Raw genomic sequence first — 23,980 nt, 5'->3', positions numbered from 1 at the left:
GTTAAATGTGTGTAGAGCTGGTTAGTTTTACGTGTATAGGGCTGGTCAGTTTTACGTGTATAGGGCTGGTCAGTTTTACGTGTATAGGGCTGGTCAGTTTTACGTGAATAGGGCTGGTCAGTTTTACGTGTATAGGGCTGGTCAGTTTTACGTGTATAGGGCTGGTTAGTTTTACGTGTATAGGGCTGGTCAGTTTTACGTGTGAAGGGCTGGTCAGTTTTACGTGTATAGGGCTGGTTAGTTTTGCGTGTATAGAGCTGGTTAGTTTTCCGTTCATAGGGCTGGTTAGTTTTACGTTTATAGGGCTGGTTACTTTTATGTGTATAGGGCTGGTTACTTTTACGTGTATAGGGCAGGTTAAGTTTGCGTGTATAGGGCTGGTTAGTTTTAAGTGTATAGGGTGGGTTTGTTGGTTGGTTGGTTTTATGTGTATAGAGCTGGTTGGTTGGTCGGTTAGTATTATGTGTATAGAGCTGGTTAGTTTGACGTGTATAGGGCTCGTTAGTTTTGCGTGTATAGGGCTGGTTACTTTTACGGGTATAGGGCTGGTTAGTTTTACAGGTATAGGGCGGGTTTGTTGGTTGGTTGGTTGGTTGGTTTTATGTGTATGGAGCTGGTTAGTTTTATGAGTATAGAGCTGGTTGGTTGGTTGGTAAGTTTTACGTGTATAGAGCTGGTTAGTTTTATGTGTATAGAGCTGGTCAGTTGTACGTGTAAAGGGCTGGTCAGTTTTACGTGTATAGGGCTGGTCCGTTTTACGTGTATATGGCTGGTCAGTTTTACGTGTATAGGGCTGGTCAGTTTTACTTGTATAGGGCTGGTTAGTTTTACGTGAATAGGGCTGGTTAGTTTTACGTGTATAGGGCTGGTCAGTTTTACGTGTATAGGGCTGGTCAGTTTTACGTGTATAGGGCTGGTTAGTTTTACGTGTATAGGGCTGGTTAGTTTAACATGTGTAGGGCTGGTCAGTTTAACGTGTGTAGGGCTGGTCAGTTTTACATGTATAGGGCTGGTTACTTTTACGTGTATAGGGCTGGTTACTTTTACGTGTATAGGGCTGGTTACTTTTACGTGTATTGGGCTGGTTGCTTTTACGTGTATAGGGCTGGTTACATTTATGTGTATAGGGCTGGTTAAGTTTGCGTGGATAGGGCTGGTTAAGTTTGCGTGTATAGGGCTGGTTAGTTTTACATGTATAGGGTTGGTTTGTTGGTTGGTTAGTTTTACGTGTATAGAGCTGGTTAGTTTTACGTGTATAGAGCTGGTTGGTTGGTTGGTTACTTTTATGTGTATAGAGCTGGTTAGTTTTACGTGTATAGGGCTCGTTAGTTTTACGTGTATAGGGCTGGTTAGTTTTGCGTGTATAGGGCTGGTTAGTTTTACGTGTATAGGGTTGGTTTGTTGGTTGGTTAGTTTTACGTGTATAGAGCTGGTTAGTTTTACGTGTATAGAGCTGGTTGGTTGGTTGGTTAGTTTTCTGTGTATAGAGCTGGTTAGTTTTACATGTATAGGGCTCGTTAGTTTTACGTGTATAGGGCTCGTTAGTTTTGCGTATAGGGCTGGTTAGTTTTGCGTGTATAGGGCTGGTTAGTTTTGCGTGTATAGGGCTGGTTAGTTTTACGGTTATAGGGCTGGTTTGTTTTACGGGTATAGGGCTGGTTTGTTTTAGGGGTATAGGGTGGGTTTGTTGGTTAGTTTTATGTGTATAGAGCTGGTTGGTTGGTTGGTAAGTTTTACGTGTATAGAGCTGGTTAGTTTTATGTGTATAGAGCTGGTTAGTTTTACGTGTATAGGGCTGGTCAGTTTTACGTGTATAGGGCTGGTCAGTTTTACGTGTATAGGGCTGGTCAGTTTTACGTGTATAGGGTTGGTCAGTTTAACGTGTATAGGGCTGGTCAGTTTTACATGTATAGGGCTGGTTACTTTTACGTGTATAGGGCTGGTTACTTTTATGTGTATAGGGCTGGTTACTTTTACGTGTATAGGGCTGGTTACTTTTACGTGTATAGGGCTGGTTAAGTTTGCGTGTATAGGGCTGGTTAGTTTTACGTGTATAGGGTTGGTTTGTTGGTTGGTTAGTTTTACGTGTATAGAGCTGGTTAGTTTTACGTGTATAGAGCTGGTTGGCTGGTTGGTTACTTTTATGTGTATAGAGCTGGTTAGTTTTACGTGTATAGGGCTCTTTAGTTTTGCGTGTATAGGGCTGGTTAGTTATACGGGTATAGGGTGGGTTTGTTGGTTGGTTGGTTTTATGTGTATGGAGCTGGTTCGTTTTATGTGTATAGAGCTGGTTGGTTGGTTAGTTTTACGAGTATAGAGCTGGTTACTTTTACGTGTATAGGGCTGGTCAGTTTTACGTGTATAGGGCTGGTCAGTTTTACGTGTATAGGGCTGGTCAGTTTTACGTGTATAGGGCTGGTCAGGTTTACGTATATAGGGCTGGTCAGTTTTACGTGTATAGGGCTGGTCAGTTTTACGTGTATAGGGCTGGTTACTTTTACGTGTATAGGGATGGTTACTTTTACGTGTATAGGGCTGGTCAGTTTTACATGTGTAAAGGGCAGGTCAGTTTTATGTGTATAGGGCTGGTCAGTATTACGTTTATAGGGCTGGTCAGTTTTACGTGTATAGGGCTGGTCAGTTTTACGTGTACAGGGCTGGTCAGTTTTACGTGTATAGGGCTGGTTACTTTTACGTGTATAGGGCTGGTTAAGTTTGAGTGTATAGGGCTGGTTAGTGTTACGTGTATAGGGTGGGTTTGTTGGTTGGTTGGTTTTATGTGTATAGAGCTGGTTGGTTGCTTGCTTGTTGGTTAGTTTTACGTGTATAGAGCTGGTTAGTTTTACGTGTATAGAGCTGGTTGGTTGGTTGGTTGGTTGGTTAGTTTTATGTGTATAGAGCTGGTTAGTTTTACGTGTATAGGGCTCGTTAGTTTTACATGTATAGGGCTGGTCAGTTTTACGTGTATAGGAATGGTCAGTTTTACGTGTATAGGGCTGGTTACTTTTACATCTACAGGGCTTGTTAGTTTTACGTGTATAGAGCTGGTTAGTTTTACGTGTATAGGGCTGGTCAGTTATACGTGTATAGGGCTGGTTTGTTTTACGTGTATAGGGCTGGTTACTTTTACGTGTATAGGGCTGGTTAAGTTTGCGTGTATAGGGCTGGTTAGTGTTACGTCTATAGGGTGGGTTGGTTGGTTGGTTTTATGTGTATAGAGCTGGTTGGTTGCTTGGTTGGTTGGGTAGTTTTACGTGTATAGAGCTGGTTAATTTTACGTGTATAGAGCTGGTTGGTTGGTTGGTTGGTTGGTTAGTTTAATGTGTATAGAGCTGGTTAGTTTTACGTGTATAGGGCTGGTTAGTTTTACGTGTATAGGGCTGGTTACTTTTGCGTGTATAGGGCTGGTCAGTTTTGCGTGTATAGGGCTGGTCAGTTTTACGTGTATAGGGCTGTTACTTTTACGTGTATAGGGCTGGTTAAGTTTGCGTGTATAGGGCTGGTTAGTTTTGCGTGTATAGAGCTGGTTAGTTTTACGTGTATAGAGCTGGTTGGTTGGTTGGTTAGTTTTATGTGTATAGAGCTGGTTAGTTTTACGTGTGTAGGTTTCGTTAGTTTTACGTGTATAGGGCTGGTTAGTTTTACGTGTATAGGGCTGGTTAGTTTTGCGTGTATAGGGCTGGTTAGTTTTACGGGTATAGGGTGGGTTTGTTGGTTGGTTGGTTGGTTTTATGTGTATGGAGCTGGTTAGTTTTACGTGTATAGAGCTGGTTGGTTGGTTAGTTTTACGTGTATAGAGCTGGTTAGTTTTACGTGTATAGAGCTGGTTAGTTTTACGTGTATAGGGCTGGTTAGTTATACGTGTATAGGGCTGGTCAGTGTTACGTATATAGGGCTGGTCAGTTTGACGTGTAGAGGGCTGGTCAGTTTTACGTGTATAGGGCTGGTTACTTTTACGTGTATAGAGCAGGTTACGTTTACGTGTATAGAGCAGGTTAGTTTTACGTGTATAGAGCAGGTTAGTTTTATGTGTATAGGGCTTGTTAGTTTTACGTGTATATGACTGGTTAGTTTTGCGTGTATAGGGCTGGTTAGTTTTACGGGTATAGGGTCGGTTTGTTGGTTGGTTGGTTGGTTTTATGTGTATGGAGCTGGTTAGTTTTACGTGCATAGAGCTGGTTAGTTTTACGTGTATAGAGCTGGTTAGTTTTACGTGTACAGAGCTGGTTAGTTTTACGTGTACAGATCTGGTTAGTTTTACATGTACAGAGCTGGTTAGTTTTACGTGTACAGGGCTGGTCAGTTTTACGTGTATAGAGCTGGTCAGTTTTACGTGTATAGGGCTGGTCAGTTTTACGTGTATAGGGCTGGTCAGTTTTACGTGTATAGGGCTGGTCAGTTTTACGTGTATAGGGCTGGTCAGTTTTACATTTATAGGGCTGGTCAGTTTTAAGTGTATAGGGCTGGTCAGTTTTACGTGTATAGGGCTGGTCAGTTTTACGTGTATAGGGCTGGTCAGTTTTACGTGTATGGGGCTGGTTACTTTTACGTGTATAGGGCTGGTTAAGTTTGCGTGTATAGGGCTGGTTACTTTTAGGTGTATAGGGCTGGTTACTTTTACGTGTATAGGGCTGGTTACTTTTACGTGTAAAGGGCTGGTTAAGTTTGCGTGTATAGGGCTGGTTAGTTTTACGTGTATAGGGTTGGTTTGTTGGTTGGTTAGTTTTACGTGTATAGAGCTGGTTAGTTTTACGTGTATAGAGCTGGTTGGCTGGTTGGTTACTTTTATGTGTATAGAGCTGGTCAGTTTTACGTGTATAGGGCTGGTCAGTTTTACGTGTATAGGGCTGGTCAGTTTTACGTGTATAGGGCTGGTCAGTTTTACGTGTATAGGGCTGGTCAGTTTTACGTGTATAGGGCTGGTCAGTTTTACGTGTATAGGGCTGGTCAGTTTTACGTGTATAGGGCTGGTCAGTTTTACGTGTATAGGGCTGGTCAGTTTTACGTGTATGGGGCTGGTTACTTTTACGTGTATAGGGCTGGTTAAGTTTGCGTGTATAGGGCTGGTTACTTTTAGGTGTATAGGGCTGGTTACTTTTACGTGTATAGGGCTGGTTACTTTTACGTGTATAGGGCTGGTTAAGTTTGTGTGTATAGGGCTGGTTAGTTTTACGTGTATAGGGTTGGTTTGTTGGTTGGTTAGTTTTACGTGTATAGAGCTGGTTAGTTTTACGTGTATAGAGCTGGTTGGCTGGTTGGTTACTTTTATGTGTATAGGGCTGGTAAGTTTTACGTGTATAGGGCTCGTTAGTTTTGCGTGTATAGGGCTGGTTAGTTTTACGGGTATAGGGTGGGTTTGTTGGTTGGTTGGTTTTATGTGTATGGAGCTGGTTCGTTTTGTGTGTATAGAGCTGGTTGGTTGGTTGGTTAGTTTTACGAGTATAGAGCTGGTTACTTTTACGTGTATAGGGCTGGTCAGTTTTACGTGTATAGGGCTGGTCAGTTTTACGTGTATAGGGCTGGTTAGTTTTACGTGTATAGGGCTGGTCAGGTTTACGTATATAGGGCTGGTCAGTTTTACGTGTATAGGGCTGGTCAGTTTTACGTGTATAGGGCTGGTTACTTTTACGTGTATAGGGCTGGTTACTTTTACGTGTATAGGGCTGGTCAGTTTTACGTGTATAGGGCTGGTCAGTTTTACGTGTATAGGGCTGGTCAGTTTTACGTGTATAGGGCTGGTCAGTTTTACGTGTATAGGGCTGGTCAGTTTTACATGTATAGGGCTGGTTAGTTTTACGTGTATAGGGCTGGTTACTTTTACGTGTATAGGGCTGGTTTTTTTTACGTGTATAGGGCTGGTTACTTTTACGTGTATAGGGCTGGTTACTTTTACGTGTATAGGGCTGGTTAAGTTTGCGTGTATAGAGCTGGTTGGCTGGTTGGTTACTTTTATGTGTATAGAGCTGGTCAGTTTTACGTGTATAGGGCTGGTCAGTTTTACGTGTATAGGGCTGGTCAGTTTTACGTGTATAGGGCTGGTCAGTTTTACGTGTATAGGGCTGGTCAGTTTTACGTGTATAGGGCTGGTCAATTTTACGTGTATAGGGCTGGTCAGTTTTACGTGTATAGGGCTGGTCAGTTTTACGTGTATGGGGCTGGTTACTTTTACGTGTATAGGGCTGGTTAAGTTTGCGTGTATAGGGCTGGTTACTTTTAGGTGTATAGGGCTGGTTAATTTTACGTGTATAGGGCTGGTTACTTTTACGTGTATAGGGCTGGTTAAGTTTGCGTGTATAGGGCTGGTTAGTTTTACGTGTATAGGGTTGGTTTGTTGGTTGGTTAGTTTTACGTGTATAGAGCTGGTTAGTTTTACGTGTATATAGCTGGTTGGCTGGTTGGTTACTTTTATGTGTATAGAGCTGGTTAGTTTTACGTGTATAGGGCTCGTTAGTTTTGCGTGTATAGGGCTGGTTAGTTTTATGGGTGTAGGGTGGGTTTGTTGGTTGGTTGGTTTTATGTGTATGGAGCTGGTTCGTTTTGTGTGTATAGAGCTGGTTGGTTGGTTGGTTAGTTTTACGAGTATAGAGCTGGTTAGTTTTACGTGTATAGGGCTGGTCAGTTTTACGTGTATAGGGCTGGTCAGTTTTACGTGTATAGGGCTGGTCAGTTTTACGTGTATACGGCTGGTCAGTTTTACGTGTATAGGGCTGGTTAGTTTTACGTGTATAGGGCTGGTCAGTTTTACGTTTATAGGGCTGGTTAGTTTTACGTGTATAGGGCTGGTTAGTTTTACGTGTATAGGCCTGGTTAAGTTTGCGTGTATAGGGCTGGTTAGTGTTACATGTATAAGGGTGGGTTTGTTGGTTGGTTGGTTTTATGTGTATAGAGCTGGTTGGTTGGTTGGTTAGTTTTACATCTATAGAGCTGGTTAGTTTAACGTGCATAGAGCTGGTTAGTTTTACGTGTATAGAGCTGGTTGGTTGCTTGGTTGGTTGGGTAGTTTTACGAGTATAGAGCTGGTTAGTTTTACTTGTATAGAGCTGGTTGGTTGGTTGGTTAGTTTAATGTGTATAGAGCTGGTTAGTTTTACGTGTATAGGGCTGGTTAGTTTTACGTGTATAGGGCTCATTAGTTTTACGTGTATAGGGCTGGTTAGTTTTGCGTGTATAGGGCTGGTCAGTTTTACGTGTATAGGGCTGGTTACTATTACGTGAATAGGGCTGGTTAAGTTTGCGTGTATAGGGCTGGTTAGTGTTACGTGTACAGGGTGGGTTTGTTGGTTAATTGGTTTTATGTGTATAGAGCTGGTTGGTTGCTTGGTTTGTTGTGTAGTTTTACGTGTATAGAGCTGGTTAGTTTTACGTGTATAATGCTGGTTGGTTGGTTGGTTAGTTAAATGTGTGTAGAGCTGGTTAGTTTTACGTGTATAGGGCTGGTCAGTTTTACGTGTATAGGGCTGGTCAGTTTTACGTGTATAGGGCTGGTCAGTTTTACGTGAATAGGGCTGGTCAGTTTTACGTGTATAGGGCTGGTCAGTTTTACGTGTATAGGGCTGGTTAGTTTTACGTGTATAGGGCTGGTCAGTTTTACGTGTGAAGGGCTGGTCAGTTTTACGTGTATAGGGCTGGTTAGTTTTGCGTGTATAGGGCTGGTTAGTTTTACGGGTATAGGGTGGGTTTGTTGGTTGGTTGGTTTTATGTGTATGGAGCTGGTTGGTTGTTTGGTTAGTTAAATGTGTATAGAGCTGGTTAGTTTTACGTGTATAGGGCTGGTCAGTTTTACGTGTATAGGGCTGGTCAGTTTTACGTGTATAGGGCTGGTCAGTTTTACATGTATAGGGCTGGTCAGTTTTACGTGTATAGGGCTGGTCAGTTTTAAGTGTATAGGGCTGGTTACTTTTACGTGTATAGGGCTGGTTAAGTTTGCGTGTATAGGGCTGGTTAGTGTTACATGTATAAGGGTGGGTTTGTTGGTTGGTTGGTTTTATGTGTATAGAGCTGGTTGGTTGCTTGGTTGGTTGGGTAGTTTTACGAGTATAGAGCTGGTTAGTTTTACGTGTATAGAGCTGGTTGGTTGGTTGGTTAGTTAAATGTGTATAGAGCTGGTTAGTTTTACGTGTATAGGGCTGGTTACTTTTACGTGTATAGGGCTGGCCACTTTTACGTGTATAGGGCTGGTTAGTTTTACGTGTATAGGGCTGATTAGTTTTATGTGTATAGGGCTGGTTAGTTTTACGTGTATAGGGCTGGTTAGTTTTACGTGTATAGGGCTGGTCAGTTTTACGTGTATAGGGCTGGTCAGTTTTACGTGTATAGGGCTGGTCAGTTTTACGTGTACAGGGCTAGTCAGTTTTACGTGTATAGGGCTGGTCAGTTTTACGTGTATAGGGCTGGTTAGTTTTGCGTGTATAGGGCTGGTGAGTTTTACGGGTATAGGGCTGGTTAGTTTTACGGGTATAGGGTGGGTTTGTTGGTTGGTTGGTTGGTTTTATGTGTATGGAGCTGGTTACTTTTATGTGTATAGAGCTGGTTGGTTGGTTGGTAAGTTTTACCTGTATAGAGCTGGTTAGTTGTATGTGTATAGAGCTGGTTAGTTTTACGTGTATAGAGCTGGTTAGTTTTACGTGTATAGAGCTGGTCAGTTTTACGTGTATAGGGCTGGTTACTTTTACGTGTATAGGGCTGGTTAAGTTTGAGTGTATAGGGCTGGTTAGTGTTACGTGTATAGGGTGGGTTTGTTGGTTGGTTGGTTTTATGTGTATAGAGCTGGTTGGTTGCTTGCTTGTTGGTTAGTTTTACGTGTATAGAGCTGGTTAGTTTTACGTGTATAGAGCTGGTTGGTTGGTTGGTTGGTTAGTTTTATGTGTATAGAGCTGGTTATTTTTATGTGTATAGGGCTCGTTAGTTTTACATGTATAGGGCTGGTCAGTTTTACGTGTATAGGGCTGGTCAGTTTTACGTGCATAGGGCTGGTTACTTTTACATGTATAGGGCTTGTTAGTTTTACGTGAATAGAGCTGGTTAGTTTTACGTGTATAGGGCTGGTCAGTTATACGTGTATAGGGCTGGTTTGTTTTACGTGTATAGGGCTCGTTACTTTTACGTGTATAGGGCTGGTTAAGTTTGCGTGTATAGGGCTTGTTAATGTTACGTCTATAGGGTGGGTTGGTTGGTTGGTTTTATGTGTATAGAGCTGGTTGGTTGCTTGGTTGGTTGGGTAGTTTTACGTGTATAGAGCTGGTTAATTTTACGTGTATAGAGCTGGTTGGGTGGTTGGTTGGTTGGTTAGTTTAATGTGTATAGAGCTGGTTAGTTTTACGTGTATAGGGCTCGTTAGTTTTACGTGTATAGGGCTGGTTAGTTTTGCGTATATAGGGCTGGTCAGTTTTGCGTGTTTAGGGTTGGTCAGTTTTACGTGTATAGGGCTGGTTACTTTTACGTGTATAGGGCTGGTTAAGGTTGCGTGTATAGGGCTGGTTAGTTTTGCGTGTATAGAGCTGGTTAGTTTTACGTGTATAGAGCTGGTTGGTTGGTTGGTTGGTTAGTTTTATGTGTATAGAGCTGGTTAGTTTTACGTGTGTAGGTTTCGTTAGTTTTACGTGTATAGGGCTGGTTAGTTTTACGTGTATAAGGCTGGTTAGTTTTACGGGTATAGGGTGGGTTTGTTGGTTGGTTTTTTGGTTTTATGTGTATGGAGCTGGTTAGTTTTACGTGTATAGAGCTGGTTGGTTGGTTAGTTTTACGTGTATAGAGCTGGTTAGTTTTACGTGTATTAGAGCTGGTTAGTTTTACGTGTATAGGGCTGGTTAGTTATACGTGTATAGGGCTGGTCAGTGTTACGTATATAGGGCTGGTCAGTTTTACGTGTAGAGGGCTGGTCAGTTTTACGTGTATAGGGCTGGTTACTTTTACATGTATAGAGCAGGTTACGTTTACGTGTATAGAGCAGGTTAGTTTTACGTGTATAGAGCAGGTTAGTTTTACGTGTATAGGGCTTGTTAGTTTTACGTGTATAGGACTGGTTAGTTTTGCGTGTATAGGGCTGGTTAGTTTTACGGGTATAGGGTGGGTTTGTTGGTTGGTTGGTTGGTTTTATGTGTATGGAGCTGGTTAGTTTTACGTGTATAGAGCTGGTTAGTTTTACGTGTATAGAGCTGGTTAGTTTTATGTGTACAGAGCTGGTTAGTTTTACGTGTACAGAGCTGGTTAGTTTTACATGTACAGAGCTGGTTAGTTTTACGTGTACAGGGCTGGTCAGTTTTATGTGTATAGGGCTGGTCAGTTTTACGTGTATAGGGCTGGTCAGTTTTACGTGTATAGGGCTGGTTAGTTTTACGTGTATAGGGCTGGTCAGTTTTACGTGTATAGGGCTGGTCAGTTTTACGTGTATAGGGCTGGTCAGTTTTACGTGTATAGGGCTGGTCAGTTTTACGTGTATAGGGCTGGTCAGTTTTACGTGTATGGGGCTGGTTACTTTTACGTGTATAGGGCTGGTTACTTTTACGTGTATAGGGCTGGTTACTTTTACGTGTATAGGACTGGTTAGTTTTGCGTGTATAGGGCTGGTTAGTTTTACGGGTATAGGGTGGGTTTGTTGGTTGGTTGGTTGGTTTTATGTGTATGGAGCTGGTTAGTTTTACGTGTATAGAGCTGGTTAGTTTTACGTGTATAGAGCTGGTTAGTTTTATGTGTACAGAGCTGGTTAGTTTTACGTGTACAGAGCTGGTTAGTTTTACATGTACAGGGCTGGTCAGTTTTACGTGTACAGGGCTGGTCAGTTTTACGTGTATAGGGCTGGTCAGTTTTACGTGTATAGGGCTGGTCAGTTTTACGTGTATAGGGCTGGTTAGTTTTACGTGTATAGGGCTGGTCAGTTTTACGTGTATAGGGCTGGTCAGTTTTACGTGTATAGGGCTGGTCAGTTTTACGTGTATAGGGCTGGTCAGTTTTACGTGTATAGGGCTGGTCAGTGTTACGTGTATGGGGCTGGTTACTTTTACGTGTATAGGGCTGGTTACTTTTACGTGTATAGGGCTGGTTACTTTTACGTGTATAGGGCTGGTTAAGTTTGCGTGTATAGGGCTGGTTAGTGTTACGTGTATAGGGTGGGTTTGTTGGTTAGTTTTATGTGTATAGAGCTGGTTGGTTGCTTGCCTGTTGGTTAGTTTTACATGTATAGAGCTGTTAGTTTTACGTGTATAGAGCTGGTTAGTTGGTTGGTTGGTTAGTTTTATGTGTATAGAGCTGGTTAGTTTTACGTGTATAGGGCTCGTCAGTTTTACATGTATAGGGCTGGTCAGTTTTACGTGTATAGGGCTGGTTAGTTTTGCGTGTATAGGGCTGGTTAGTTTTGCGTGTATAGGGCTGGTTAGTTTTACGGGTATAGGGCTGGTTAGTTTTACGGGTATAGGGTGGGTTTGTTGGTTGGTTGGTTGGTTTTATGTGTATGGAGCTGGTTAGTTTTATGTGTATAGAGCTGGTTGATTGGTTGGTAAGTTTTACGTGTATAGAGCTGGTTAGTTTTATGTGTATAGAGCTGGTCAGTTTTACGTGTATAGGGCTGGTCAGTTTTACGTGTATAGGGCTGGTCAGTTTTACGTGTATACGGCTGGTCAGTTTTACGTGTATACGGCTGGTCAGTTTTACGTGTATAGGGCTGGTTAGTTTTACGTGTATAGGGCTGGTCAGTTTTACGTGTATAGGGCTGGTCAGTTTTACGTGTATAGGGCTGGTTAGTTTTACGTGTATAGGAATGGTTAGTTTAACGTGTGTAGGGCTGGTTAGTTTTACGTGTATAGGGCTGGTTAGTTTAACATGTGTAGGGCTGGTTAGTTTAACGTGTGTAGGGCTGGTCAGTTTTACATGTATAGGGCTGGTTACTTTTACGTGTATAGGGCTGGTTACTTTTACATGTATAGGGCTGGTTACTTTTACGTGTATAGGGCTGGTTACTTTTACGTGTATAGGGCTGGTTACATTTATGTGTATAGGGCTGGTTAAGTTTGCGTGTATAGAGCTGGTCAGTTTTACGTGTATAGAGCTGGTTTGTTGGTTGGTTAGTTTTATGTGTATAGAGCTGGTTAGTTTTACGTGTATAGGGCTCGTTAGTTTTACGTGTATAGGGCTCGTTAGTTTTACGTGTACAGGGCTGGTTAGTTTTGCTTGTATAGGGCTGGTTAGTTTTGCGTGTTTAGGGCTGGTTAGTTTTACGGGTATAGGGCTGGTTAGTATTACGGGTATAGGGTGGGTTTGTTGGTTGGTTGGTTGGTTTTATGTGTATAGAGCTGGTTTGTTTTAGGTGTATAGAGCTGATTGGTTGGTTGGTAAGTTTTACGTGTATAGAGCTGGTTAGTTTTATGAGTATAGAGCTGGTCAGTTTTACGTGTATAGGGCTGGTCAGTTTTACGTGTATAGGGCTGGTCAGTTTTACGTGTATACGGCTGGTCAGTTTTACGTGTATAGGGCTGGTTAGTTGTACGTGTATAGGGCTGGTCAGTTTTACGTTTTTCGGGCTGGTTAGTTTTACGTGTATAGGGCTGGTTAGTTTTACGTGTATAGGGCTGGTTAAGTTTGCGTGTATAGGGCTGGTTAGTGTTACATGTATAAGGGTGGGTTTGTTGGTTGGTTGGTTTTATGTGTATAGAGCTGGTTGGTTGGTTGGTTAGTTTTACATCTATAGAGCTGGTTAGTTTTACGTGCATAGAGCTGGTTAGTTTTACGTGTATAGAGCTGGTTGGTTGCTTGGTTGGTTGGGTAGTTTTACGAGTATAGAGCTGGTTAGTTTTACGTGTATAGAGCTGGTTGGTTGGTTGGCTAGTTTAATGTGTATAGAGCTGGTTAGTTTTACGTGTATAGGGCTGGTTAGTTTTACGTGTATAGGGCTCGTTAGTTTTACGTGTATAGGGCTGGTTAGTTTTGCGTGTATAGGGCTGGTCAGTTTTACGTGTATAGGGCTGGTTACTATTACGTGAATAGGGCTGGTTAAGTTTGCGTGTATAGGGCTGGTTAGTGTTACGTGTACAGGGTGGGTTTTTGGTTAATTGGTTTTATGTGTATAGAGCTGGTTGGTTGCTTGGTTTGTTGAGTAGTTTTACGTGTATAGAGCTGGTTAGTTTTACGTGTATAATGCTGGTTGGTTGGTTGGTTAGTTAAATGTGTGTAGAGCTGGTTAGTTTTACGTGTATAGGGCTGGTCAGTTTTACGTGTATAGGGCTGGTCAGTTTTACGTGTATAGGGCTGGTCAGTTTTACGTGAATAGGGCTGGTCAGTTTTACGTGTATAGGGCTGGTTAGTTTTACGTGTATAGGGCTGGTCAGTTTTACGTGTAAAGGGCTGGTCAGTTTTACGTGTATAGGGCTGGTTAGTTTTGCGTGTATAGGGCTGGTTAGTTTTACGGGTATAGGGTGGGTTTGTTGGTTGGTTGGTTTTATGTGTATGGAGCTGGTTGGTTGTTTGGTTAGTTAAATGTGTATAGAGCTGGTTAGTTTTACGTGTATAGGGCTGGTCAGTTTTACGTGTATAGGGCTGGTCAGTTTTACGTGTATAGGGCTGGTCAGTTTTACATGTATAGGGCTGGTCAGTTTTACGTGTATAGGGCTGGTCAGTTTTAAGTGTATAGGGCTGGTTACTTTTACGTGTATAGGGCTGGTTAAGTTTGCGTGTATAGGGCTGGTTAGTGTTACATGTATAAGGGTGGGTTTGTTGGTTGGTTGGTTTTATGTGTATAGAGCTGGTTGGTTGCTTGGTTGGTTGGGTAGTTTTACGAGTATAGAGCTGGTTAGTTTTACGTGTATAGAGCTGGTTGGTTGGTTGGTTAGTTAAATGTGTATAGAGCTGGTTAGTTTTACGTGTATAGGGCTGGTTACTTTTACATGTATAGGGCTGGCCACTTTTACGTGTATAGGGCTGGTTAGTTTTACGTGTATAGGGCTGATTAGGTTTACGTGTATAGGGCTGGTTAGTTTTACGTGTATAGGGCTGGTTAGTTTTACGTGTAAAGGGCTGGTCAGTTTTACGTGTATAGGGCTGGTCAGTTTTACGTGTATAGGGCTGGTCAGTTTTACGTGTACAGGGCTAGTCAGTTTTACGTGTATAGGGCTGGTCAGTTTTACGTGTATAGGGCTGGTTAGTTTTGCGTGTATAGGGCTGGTGAGTTTTACGGGTATAGGGCTGGTTAGTTTTACGGGTATAGGGTGGGTTTGTTGGTTGGTTGGTTGGTTTTATGTGTATGGAGCTGGTTACTTTTATGTGTATGGAGCTGGTTACTTTTATGTGTATAGAGCTGGTTGGTTGGTTGGTAAGTTTCACCTGTATAGAGCTGGTTAGTTGTATGTGTATAGAGCTGGTTAGTTTTACGTGTATAGAGCTGGTTAGTTTTACGTGTATAGAGCTGGTCAGTTTTACGTGTATAGGGCTGGTTACTTTTACGTGTATAGGGCTGGTTAAGTTTGAGTGTATAGGGCTGGTTAGTGTTACGTGTATAGGGTGGGTTTGTTGGTTGGTTGGTTTTATGTGTATAGAGCTGGTTGGTTGCTTGCTTGTTGGTTAGTTTTACGTGTATAGAGCTGGTTAGTTTTATGTGTATAGAGCTGGTTGGTTGGTTGGTTGGTTAGTTTTATGTGTATAGAGCTGGTTATTTTTATGTGTATAGGGCTCGTTAGTTTTACATGTATAGGGCTGGTCAGTTTTACGTGTATAGGGCTGGTCAGTTTTACGTGTATAGGGCTGGTTACTTTTACATGTATAGGGCTTGTTAGTTTTACGTGTATAGAGCTGGTTAGTTTTACGTGTATAGGGCTGGTCAGTTATACGTGTATAGGGCTGGTTTGTTTTACGTGTATAGGGCTCGTTACTTTTACGTGTATAGGGCTGGTTAAGTTTGCGTGTATAGGGCTTGTTAGTGTTACGTCTATAGGGTGGGTTGGTTGGTTGGTTTTATGTGTATAGAGCTGGTTGGTTGCTTGGTTGGTTGGGTAGTTTTACGTGTATAGAGCTGGTTAATTTTACGTGTATTGAGCTGGTTGGGTGGTTGGTTGGTTGGTTAGTTTAATGTGTATAGAGCTGGTTAGTTTTACGTGTATAGGGCTGGTTAGTTTTACGTGTATAGGGCTGGTTAGTTTTGCGTATATAGGGCTGGTCAGTTTTGCGTGTTTAGGGCTGGTCAGTTTTACGTGTATAGGGCTGGTTACTTTTACGTGTATAGGGCTGGTTAAGGTTGCGTGTATAGGGCTGGTTAGTTTTGCGTGTATAGAGCTGGTTAGTTTTACGTGTATAGAGCTGGTTGGTTGGTTGGTTGGTTAGTTTTATCTGTATAGAGCTGGTTAGTTTTACGTGTGTAGGTTTCGTTAGTTTTACGTGTATAGGACTGGTTATTTTTATGTGTATAGGGCTGGTTAGTTTTGCGTGTATAGGGCTGGTTAGTTTTACGGGTATAGGGTGGGTTTGTTGGTTGGTTGGTTGGTTTTATGTGTATGGAGCTGGTTAGTTTTACGTGTATAGAGCTGGTTGGTTGGTTAGTTTTACGTGTATAGAGCTGGTTAGTTTTACGTGTATTAGAGCTGGTTAGTTTTATGTGTATAGGGCTGGTTAGTTATACGTGTATAGGGCTGGTCAGTGTTACGTATATAGGACTGGTCAGTTTTACGTGTAGAGGGCTGGTCAGTTTTACGTGTATAAGGCTGGTTACTTTTACGTGTATAGAGCAGGTTACGTTTACGTGTATAGAGCAGGTTAGTTTTACGTGTATAGAGCAGGTTAGTTTTACGTGTATAGGGCTTGTTAGTTTTACGTGTATAGGACTGGTTAGTTTTGCGTGTATAGGGCTGGTTAGTTTTACGGGTATAGGGTGGGTTTGTTGGTTGTTTGGTTGGTTTTATGTGTATGGAGCTGGTTAGTTTTACGTGTATAGAGCTGGTTAGTTTTACGTGTATAGAGCTGGTTAGTTTTATGTGTACAGAGCTGGTTAGTTTTACGTGTACAGAGCTGGTTAGTTTTACATGTACAGAGCTGGTTAGTTTTACGTGTACAGGGCTGGTCAGTTTTATGTGTATAGGGCTGGTCAGTTTTACGTGTATAGGGCTGGTCAGTTTTACGTGTATAGGGCTGGTTAGTTTTACGTGTATAGGGCTGGTCAGTTTTACGTGTATAGGGCTGGTCAGTTTTACGTGCATAGGGCTGGTCAGTTTTACGTGTATAGGGCTGGTCAGTTTTACGTGTATGGGGCTGGTTACTTTTACGTGTATAGGGCTGGTTACTTTTACGTGTATAGGGCTGGTTACTTTTACGTGTATAGGGCTGGTTAAGTTTGCGTGTATAGGGCTGGTTAGTGTTACGTGTATAGGGTGGGTTTGTTGGTTAGTTTTATGTGTATAGAGCTGGTTGGTTGCTTGCTTGTTGGTTAGTTTTACATGTATAGAGCTGGTTAGTTTTACGTGTATAGAGCTGGTTAGTTGGTTGGTTGGTTAGTTTTATGTGTATAGAGCTGGTTAGTGTTACGTGTATAGGGCTCGTCAGTTTTACATGTATAGGGCTGGTCAGTTTTACGTGTATAGGGCTGGTTAGTTTTGCGTGTATAGGGCTGGTTAGTTTTGCGTGTATAGGGCTGGTTAGTTTTACGGGTATAGGGCTGGTTAGTTTTACGGGTATAGGGTGGGTTTGTTGGTTGGTTGGTTGGTTTTATGTGTATGGAGCTGGTTAGTTTTATGTGTATAGAGCTGGTTGGTTGGTTGGTAAGGTTTACGTGTATAGAGCTGGTTAGTTTTATGTGTATAGAGCTGGTCAGTTTTACGTGTATAGGGCTGGTCAGTTTTACGTGTATACGGCTGGTCAGTTTTACGTGTATACGGCTGGTCAGTTTTACGTGTATAGGGCTGGTTAGTTTTACGTGTATAGGGCTGGTCAGTTTTACGTGTATAGGGCTGGTCAGTTTTACGTGTATAGGGCTGGTTAGTTTTACGTGTATAGGGCTGGTTAGTTTAACGTGTGTAGGGCTGGTTAGTTTTACGTGTATAGGGCTGGTTAGTTTAACGTGTGTAGGGCTGGTTAGTTTAACGTGTGTAGGGCTGGTCAGTTTTACATGTATAGGGCTGGTTACTTTTACGTGTATAGGGCTGGTTACTTTTACGTGTATAGGGCTGGTTACTTTTACGTGTATAGGGCTGGTTACTTTTACGTGTATAGGGCTGGTTACATTTATGTGTATAGGGCTGGTTAAGTTTGCGTGTAGAGGGCTGGTTAGTTTTATGTGTATAGGGCTGGTTTGTTGGTTGGTTAGTTTTACGTGTATAGAGCTGGTTAGTTTTACATGTATAGAGCTGGTTGGATGGTTGGTTAGTTTTATGTGTATAGAGCTGGTTAGTTTTACGTGTATAGGGCTCGTTAGTTTTACGTGTATAGGGCTGGTTACTATTACGTGAATAGGGCTGGTTAAGTTTGCGTGTATAGGGCTGGTTAGTGTTACGTGTACAGGGTGGGTTTGTTGGTTAATTGGTTTTATGTGTATAGAGCTGGTTGGTTGCTTGGTTTGTTGTGTAGTTTTACGTGTATAGAGCTGGTTAGTTTTACGTGTATAATGCTGGTTGGTTGGTTGGTGAGTTAAATGTGTATAGAGCTGGTTAGTTTTACGTGTATAGGGCTGGTAAGTTTTACGTGTATAGGGCTGGTCAGTTTTACGTGTATAGGGCTGGTCAGTTTTACGTGAATAGGGCTGGTCAGTTTTATGTGTATAGGGCTGGTTAGTTTTACATGTATAGGGCTGGTCAGTTTTACGTGTAAAGGGCTGGTCAGTTTTACGTGTATAGGGCTGGTTAGTTTTGCGTGTATAGGGCTGGTTAGTTTTACGGGTATAGGGTGGGTTTGTTGGTTGGTTGGTTTTATGTGTATGGAGCTGGTTGGTTGGTTGGTTAGTTAAATGTGTATAGAGCTGGTTAGTTTTACGTGTATAGGGCTGGTCAGTTTTACGTGTATAGGGCTGGTCAGTTTTACATGTATAGTTCTGGTCAGTTTTACGTGTATAGGGCCGGTTAGTTTTACGTGTATAGGGCATGTCAGTTTTACGTGTATAGGGCTGGTTAAGTTTGCGTGTATAGGGCTGGTTAGTGTTACGTGTATAGGGTGGGTTTGTTGGTTGGTTGGTTTTACGTGTATAGAGCTGGTTAGTTTTAGGTGTATAGAGCTGGTTGGTTGCTTGATTAGTTTTATGTGTATAGAGCTGGTTAGTTTTACGTGTATAGGGCTCGTAGGTTTTACGTGTATAGGGCTGGTCAGTTTTACGTGTATAGGAATGGTCAGTTTTACGTGTATAGGGCTGGTTACTTTTACGTGTATAAGGCTGGTTAGTTTTACCTGTATAGAACTGGTTAGTTTTACGTGTATAGGGCTGGTCAGTTTTATGTGTGTAGGGCTGGTCAGTTTTACGTGTATAGGGCTGGTCAGTTTTACATGTATAGGGCTGGTCAGTTTTACGTGTATAGGGCTGGTCAGTTTTACGTGTATATGAATGGTCAGTTTTACGTGTATAGGGCTGGTTAGTTTTGCGTGTATAGGGCTGGTTAGTTTTACGGGAATAGGGTGGGTTTGTGGGTTGGTTGGTTTAATGTGTATGGAGCTGGTTAGTTTTACGTGTATAGAGCTGGTTTGTTGGTTGGTTAGTTTTACGAGTATAGAGCTGGTTACTTTTACGTGTATAGAGCTGGTCAGTTTTACGTGTATAGGGCTGGTCAGTTTTACATGTATAGGGCTGGTCAGTTTTACGTGTATAGAGCTGGTTAGTTTAACGTGTATAGAGCTGGTTGGTTGGTTGGTTGGTTTTATGTGTATAGAGCTGGTTAGTTTTACGTGTATAGGGCTCGTTAGTTTTACGTGTATAGAGCTGGTTAGTTTTATGTGTATAGGGCTGGTCAGTTTTACGTGTATAGGGCTGGTCAGTTTTACGTGTATAGGGCTGGTTAGTTTTACGTGTATAGGGATGGTTAGTTTTACGGGTATAGGGTGGGTTTGTTGGTTGGTTGGTTTTATGTGTATGAAGCTGGTTAGTTTTACGTGTATAGAGCTGGTTTGTTGGTTTATTAGTTTTACGAGTATAGAGCTGGTTACTTTTACGTGTATAGAGCTGGTCCATTTTACGTGTATAGGGCTGGTCAGTTTTACGTGTATAGGGCTGGTCAGTTTTACATGTATAGGGCTGGTCAGTTTTACGTGTATAGGGCCGGTTAGTTTTACGTGTATAGGGCATGTCAGTTTTACGTGTATAGGGCTGGTCAGTTTTACGTGTATAGGGCTGGTTACTTTTACGTGTATAGGGCTGGTCAGTTTTACGTGTATAGGGCTGGTTACTTTTACGTGTATAGGGCTGGTTAGTTTTACGTGTATAAGGCTGGTCAGTTTTACGTGTATAGGGCTGGTCAGTTTTACGTGTATAGGGCTGGTCAGTTTTACGTGTATAGGGCTGGTCAGTTTTACGTGTGTAGGGCTGGTTACTTTTACGTGTATAGGGCTGGTTAAGTTTGCGTGTATAGGGCTGGTTAGTGTTACGTGTATAGGGTGGGTTTGTTGGTTGGTTGGTTTTACGTGTATAGAGCTGGTAAGTTTTACGTGTATAGAGCTGGTTGGTTGGTTGATTAGTTTTATGTGTATAGAGCTGGTTAGTTTTACGTGTATAGGGCTGGTTACTTTTACGTGTATAAGGCTGGTTAGTTTTACGGGTATTGGGCTAGTTAGTTTTACGGGTATAGGGTGGGTTTGTTGGTTGGTTGGTTGGTTTTATGTGTATGGAGCTGGTTACTTTTATGTGTATAGAGCTGGTTGGTTGGTTGGTAAGTTTTACGTGTATAGAGCTGGTTAGTTGTATGTGTATAGAGCAGGTTAGTTTTACGTATATAGAGCTGGTCAGTTTTACGTGTTTAGGGCTGATCAGTTTTACGTGTATAGGGCTGGTCAGTTTTATGTGTATAGGGCTGGTCAGTTTTTCATGTATAGGGCTGGTCAGTTTTACGTGTATAGGGCTGGTCAGTTTTACGTGTATAGGGCTGGTCAGTTTTACGTGTATAGGGCTGGTTAGTTTTACGTGTATAGGGCTGGTCAGTTTTACGTGTATAGGGCTGGTCAGTTTTACGTGTATAGGGCTGGTCAGTTTTACGTGTATAGGGCTGGTTAGTTTTGCGTGTATAGGGCATGTTAGTTTTACAGGTATAGGGCTGGTTAGTTTTACGGGTTTAGGGTGGGTTTGTTGGTTGGTTGGTTTTATGTGTATGGAGCTGGTTAGTTTTATGTGTATAGAGCTGGTTGGTTGGTTGGTAAGTTTTACGTGTATTGAGCTGGTTAGTTTTATATGTATAGAGCTGGTTAGTTTTACGTGTATAGAGCTGGTTAGTTTTACGTGTATAGAGCTGGTTAGTTTTACGTGTATAGGGCTGGTCAGTTTTACGTGTATAGGGCTGGTCAGTTTTACGTGTATAGGGCTGGTCAGTTTTACGTGTATAGGGCTGGTCAGGTTTACCTGTATAGAGCTGGTTAGTTTTACGTGTATAGGGCTGGTCAGTTTTACGTGTATAGGGCTGGTCAGTTTTACGTGTATAGGGCTGGTTAGTTTTACGGGTATAGGGTGGGTTTGTTGGTTGGTTGGTTTTATGTGTATGGAGCTGGTTAGTTCTACGTGTATAGAGCTGGTTTGTTGGTTGGTTAGTTTTACGAGTATAGAGCTGGTTACTTTTACGTGTATAGAGCTGGTCAGTTTTAAGTGTATAGGGCTGGTCAGTTTCACGTGTATAGGGCTGGTCAGTTTTACATGTATAGGGCTGGTCAGTTTTACGTGTATAGGGCTGGTCAGTTTTACGTGTATAGGGCTGGTCAGTTTTACGTGTATAGGGCTGGTTAGTTTTACGTGTATAGGGCTGGTCAGTTTTACGTGTATAGGGCTGGTCAGTTTTACGTGTATATGGCTGGTTACTTTTACGTGTATAGGGCTGATTAGTTTTACGTGTATAGGGCTGGTCAGTTTTACATGTATAGGGCTGGTCAGTTTTATGTGTATAGGGCTGGTCAGTTTTACATGTATAGGGCTGGTCAGTTTTACGTGTGTAGGCCTGGTTACTTTTACGTGTATAGGGCTGGTTAAGTTTGCGTGTATAGGGCTGGTTAGTGTTACGTGTATAGGGTGGGTTTGTTGGTTGGTTGGCTTTACGTGTATAGAGCTGGTTAGTTTTACGTGTATAGAGCTGGTTGGTTGGTTGATTAGTTTTATGTGTATAGAGCTGGTTAGTTTTACGTGTATAGGGCTCGTAGGTTTTACGTGTATAGGGCTGGTCAATTTTACATGTATAGGAATGGTCAGTTTTACGTGTATAGGGCTGGTTACTTTTACGTGTATAAGGCTGGTTAGTTTTACCTGTATAGAACTGGTTAGTTTTACGTGTATAGGGCTGGTCAGTTTTATGTGTATAGGGCTGGTCAGTTTTACGTGTATAGGGCTGGTCAGTTTTACATGTATAGGGCTGGTCAGTTTTACGTGTATAGGGCTGGTCAGTTTTACTTGTATATGAATGGTCAGTTTTACGTGTATAGGGCTGGTTAGTTTTACGGGAATAGGGTGGGTTTGTTGGTTGGTTGGTTTAATGTGTATGGAGCTGGTTAGTTTTACGTGTATAGAGCTGGTTTGTTGGTTGGTTAGTTTTACGAGTATAGAGCTGGTTACTTTTACGTGTATAGAGCTGGTCAGTTTTACGTGTATAGGGCTGGTCAGTTTTACGTGTATAGGGCTGGTCAGTTTTATGTGTATAGGGCTGGTTAGTTTTACGTGTATAGGGCTGGTCAGTTTTACGTGTATAGGGCTGGTCAGTTTTACGTGTATAGGGCTGGTTACTTTTACGTGTATAGGAATGGTCAGTTTTACGTGTATAGGGCTGGTCAGTTTTACGTGTATAGGAATGGTCAGTTTTACGTGTATAGGGCTGGTTAGTTTTGCGTGTATAGGGCTGGTTAGTTTTGCGTGTATAGGGCTGGTTAGTTTTGCGTGTATAGGGCTGGTTAGTTTTACGGGAATAGGGTTGGTTTGTTGGTTGCTTGGTTTAATGTGTATGGAGCTGGTTAGTTTTACGTGTATAGAGCTGGTTTGTTGGTTGGTTAGTTTTGCGAGTATAGAGCTGGTTACTTTTACGTGTATAGAGCTGGTCAGTTTTACGTGTATAGGGCTGGTCAGTTTTACATGTATAGGGCTGGTCAGTTTTATGTGTATAGGGCTGGTCAGTTTTACGTGTATAGGGCTGGTCAGTTTTACGTGTATAGGGCTGGTCAGTTTTACATGTAAAGGGCTGGTCAGTTTTACGTGTATAGGGCTGGTCAGTTTTACGTGTATAGGAATGGTCAGTTTTACGTGTATAGGGCTGGTTACTTTTACATGTATAGGAATGGTCAGTTTTACGTGTATAGGGCTGGTCAGTTTTACGTGTATAGGGCTGGTCAGTTTTACGTGTATAGGGCTGGTTAGTTTTACGTGTATAGGGCTGGTCAGTTTTACGTGTATAGGGCTGGTCAGTTTTACGTGTATATGGCTGGTTACTTTTACGTGTATAGGGCTGGTTAGTTTTACGTGTATAGGGCTGGTCAGTTTTACATGTATAGGGCTGGTCAGTTTTATGTGTATAGGGCTGGTCAGTTTTACATGTATAGGGCTGGTCAGTTTTACGTGTGTAGGCCTGGTTACTTTTACGTGTATAGGGCTGGTTAAGTTTGCGTGTATAGGGCTGGTTAGTGTTACGTGTATAGGGTGGGTTTGTTGGTTGGTTGGCTTTACGTGTATAGAGCTGGTTAGTTTTACGTGTATAGAGCTGGTTGGTTGGTTGATTAGTTTTATGTGTATAGAGCTGGTTAATTTTACGTGTATAGGGCTCGTAGGTTTTACGTGTATAGGGCTGGTCAATTTTACGTGTATAGGGATGGTCAGTTTTACGTGTATAGGGCTGGTTACTTTTACGTGTATAAGGCTGGTTAGTTTTACCTGTATAGAACTGGTTAGTTTTACGTGTATAGGGCTGGTCAGTTTTATGTGTATAGGGCTGGTCAGTTTTACGTGTATAGGGCTGGTCAGTTTTACATGTATAGGGCTGGTCAGTTTTACGTGTATAGGGCTGGTCAGTTTTACTTGTATATGAATGGTCAGTTTTACGGGAATAGGGTGGGTTTGTTGGTTGCTTGGTTTAATGTGTATGGAGCTGGTTAGTTTTACGTGTATAGAGCTGGTTTGTTGGTTGGTTAGTTTTGCGAGTATAGAGCTGGTTACTTTTACGTGTATAGAGCTGGTCAGTTTTACGTGTATAGGGCTGGTCAGTTTTACATGTATAGGGCTGGTCAGTTTTATGTGTATAGGGCTGGTCAGTTTTACGTGTATAGGGCTGGTCAGTTTTACGTGTATAGGGCTGGTCAGTTTTACGTGTAAAGGGCTGGTCAGTTTTACGTGTATAGGGCTGGTCAGTTTTACGTGTATAGGAATGGTCAGTTTTACGTGTATAGGGCTGGTTACTTTTACGTGTATAGGAATGGTCAGTTTTACGTGTATAGGGCTGGTCAGTTTTACGTGTATAGGGCTCGTTAGTTTTACGTGTATAGGGCTGGTCAGTTTTACGTGTATAGGAATGGTCAGTTTTACGTGTATAAGGCTGGTTAGTTTTACCTGTATAAGGCTGGTTAGTTTTACCTGTATAGGGCTGGACAGTTTTACGTGTATAGGGCTGGTTAGTTTTACGTGTATAGGGCTGGTTACTTTTACGTGTATAGGGCTGGTTAAGTTTGCGTGCATAGGGCTGGTTAGTGTTACGTGTATAGGGTGGGTTTGTTGGTTGGTTGGTTTTATGTGTATAGAGCTGGTTGGTTGCTTGGCTGGTTGGGTAGTTTTACGAGTATAGAGCTGGTTAGTTTTACGTGTATAGGGCTGGTTAGTTTTACGTGTATAAGGCTGGTCAGTTTTACGTGTATAGGGCTGGTCAGTTTTA

This window comes from Nothobranchius furzeri, chromosome 9, assembly GCF_043380555.1.
Source record: "Nothobranchius furzeri strain GRZ-AD chromosome 9, NfurGRZ-RIMD1, whole genome shotgun sequence".
NCBI lineage: Eukaryota > Metazoa > Chordata > Actinopteri > Cyprinodontiformes > Nothobranchiidae > Nothobranchius > Nothobranchius furzeri.
Note: the sequence above shows the minus strand (reverse complement) of the source record.